Source organism: Gavialis gangeticus, unplaced genomic scaffold, assembly GCF_001723915.1.
Source record: "Gavialis gangeticus isolate Ggan-Ray unplaced genomic scaffold, GavGan_comp1, whole genome shotgun sequence".
NCBI lineage: Eukaryota > Metazoa > Chordata > Crocodylia > Gavialidae > Gavialis > Gavialis gangeticus.
The window spans coordinates 181,055,751-181,059,069 of NW_017728992.1; positions in this window are offsets into that span (position 1 = coordinate 181,055,751).

Genomic DNA, 3,319 nt, shown 5'->3' on the forward strand with positions numbered 1-3,319 from the left:
TGTATGCACCTAATTGATTTGTGTGTTTGTATATGTGCAATTGTGTCACACCCTCCTGTCTAACAGTGCAATATTGAGATCCTGAGAGTTGGCCTGACCCCACAGGGCTACAAAGGCACTGAGTATGGCAAAAGACACAAGATTCAGGTTATGGAGAATGGAAACAAATCACTTTATGCAAATCACCAATAAAAGTTTAAAGTCACTGATAGATGATTCTTTCAATCTTGATATGGCAGAGAAATTCCTCTACTATCCTTATGTTAATATGGCCATGTTTACACTTCTAAGTCATTAACCAGGAGTCATAGTTATCTACATAGATGATAATGTAATACAAAACAAAACAACCCCTAAGATCTAATTTCGCCTTGTGTTAAGGTCTTAGTACAACTTTGCAGCTGGAGTCTAAGATCACCCAACACCAGTTAAGTTACTTTCCTTTTTCACCTGTGCTGATGTGAAGCAAGCCAGAATCATTCAGGTAATGATCAAAAAGCTGCTGGGTGCAAACAGCCAAAACTGACCAGGCAATCAGAACCATCTGCCTTATTAATTAGGGAGCAAGAAAGGTTAGAATGGCTAGGGGAAGCATTTCTAATTCAGAACAGAGTAAGACTGATTTTATTAATATATATTAGGACTATATGTCCAATTGGCTTCAGAGACTGGAATGGCTGTCTTATCTGGAAAAGGAAGTACTTATATTTTTGAACAAGATTTCTACCTTTAAGCCCAACAAAGGATAAATTGTCTAAAAGTCCTTGTTGCTATTACTACTCTAAATTATATGGCTTTCCTGTAATAAATGTAATTATATCTGTATTTACAAACAAAAAACCCTTGAAGTCTTTATTAAGAATCCATAAAAACAGTTAGGTTTATATATTTGAAACACTCTGGTTAAACTTTAAAAAGAAAAAAAAACAAACTTTCCCTGAAGTTTTATATGAGGAAATCTTTTGCTTAATAGTCTCTAGATGGCTTCAAAGAGTGGTGTGAAATGACCTTATTGGTGGGAAAGTCAGCTGTAATATCTTAGGGTGGCTGAACTTACTGAGGTTATCTTCCTTTTCTGAGATGTTCACATAAAGACAAAACATATCCTCTGTATATCTCCCTATTTTGTGGTGCAGGAGCCCAGAAATCACAGGCACAGCATGATACCTTATTAGCTACTCCAAGATGGAAGACTTGGCAAGCTCTTAGCAGCTAGTTTAAAGGCATTGCTTACAACTTGTCTTGCTGGTACAAGCACACAACAGCATTGCAAAGAATTGCTTTGTATTGGCTGAGAAAGCTGAGGCAAATATAAAAAAAGATGGGGGCAGGGAAAATGGTCTATTAAGTTGGGCAGGGGTGGCACACTTGTGGCATGGGTCCCACATTATAATAATTGGCGTTTAAGGGGTTAAGATATAACATTCAGTGGTAGGAGTAAGTGGGCAGCAGGTAAATCTGGAAGGGGGGGATGCAATAAGAAGAGGTTTGGGAACCTCTGCTGTAGCAGCATAAATCGCCAGGAGAGCCCCATTCAGCTAGGTGCTACCAAAACAAGCTACATATCACCATTTTCTACACTAAACCTCCTGTGCTGGCAGTGCTTGTAACAGGTACATAAAATAACCCAATGGTCTTCTGCTTCACCACCCCTTGTAATTAATGGGGTTTAAACAAAGCCAGGCCACACTTAATGTGAAGGACAAAATTAAAAACGGCATAAAAGAACTTAAGGAAACTGCTGAACTTAAGGAACTGCATAACTGGTTTGTTGTGCGTGCTAACCATAGAAGGCACGGGATGCAGGCAAGCATCTGTCTTTAAAGATTGACAGCTGGGACTGCCAACCCAGGCAACATTACAAAACCAGTGCGCCATCTCAGCAGCATGTGCTTCAAATGAGTGTATCAAGTCTGTCCCCTGCTGGCTTCTCAAACTCTCTCTTCTCATTCTCAGGCTCTTTCTTAAAGCTCAGGGGTGAGGACTGTTGGCACAGTACTCTGCAGTATGGACAAAGCAGGAGCCCTTGGTCCTTTGGGAATCCTGGCTGCAAAGCTTCTTGCCTCCCTTAACCTTCATAGGCAGGGGCTGGCATCTGGAAGACCCCTGGAGGTCTCTCCCCACCTTACTTCTCTATGACTTTTTTTTCTAAGTCCACTTCACTTTTCCTTTAGAAGGAAAGAGAGAGCCGTGCCTGACAACTGGCGGTCAGAAAGAAATGCCCTGCTCTAGAACTCTTGGTTCAGAGATGATACCTTTTATTAGACCAATGAAGAAATTGCAGCAAAAAAAATCTTTTTCTGCAAGCTTTCGGGTGCACACACCCTTCCTCAGGCTCAGTCAGTCACCTAATGCCTTGGGGAAAGGTGCTGAGGATTTCTGGTGCACCTAGGAGCTGAACTGAACACAAAGTAGGCCCAATGCTGCTACCCAGATTTTCAACTGGAACTGCCCGGTCCTTTACCCAGCAAAGAGCCAAACCAGCTCACTGATAAAGGAATCGCGCTCCCAACTCCTTCCCAGCCAGTGGGCAGCACACATCTTGCATGCTCCAGGGGCTCCAGCAGCACCTCGGGGTGGGTCTCCCACCCCGAGGTGGGAGGTTTTTCATTATTATTATTATAATGAAAAACCTGGATTTGTTTGTGCTCTGATCTTAACCTGAATAATAGAGTGGAGAAACTGGAAGGAGACCAGAGGAGAGCCATGCAAATGATTAGAGGACAAGAGGGCAGGCCTTATGAGGAGAGGCTGAGAGCCATGGCGCTCTTCAGCCTGCAGAAAGAAGCACAGGGTCAGGGGTGACTTGGTGGCAGCCTATACATACATAAGGGGTGTGCACACTTGTTCACCAGGGCCCCCCATGGGAAGACTAGGTCCAACAGTCACAAACCACTTCAGGCTGGACATAAGGAAAAACTTTACTGTCTGAGTCCCCAGGGCCTGGAACAAACTTCCCCCAAAGGTGGTGCAGGCACCTACTCTGGATGCCTTGAAGAAGCACTTGCATGCCTGTCTTACTGGCACCGTGTGACCCCAGCATCTTGCGGGGCTCATTGCCCCCCCTGCTGAGTGCCTGCCCCTGGGGCGGGGGGCTGGACCCATGATCTTGCGAGGTCCCTTCCAGCCCTGATGTCTCTGAATATGACGTCAGTAAAGCTCCGGGTTCCTTTTTCACTCGGACAAAACGTATCTCGTGTCACACGGGAGCGTGTCACCCGCCCGCGGCGGTCCCAGCTCGTGGCTCTCCGCAAGGAGCAGAGCTGCGGGCCCCCGGGCGGGTGTCTGTGCCCTCCGCGCCGCACCAGCCCCGGCCGCG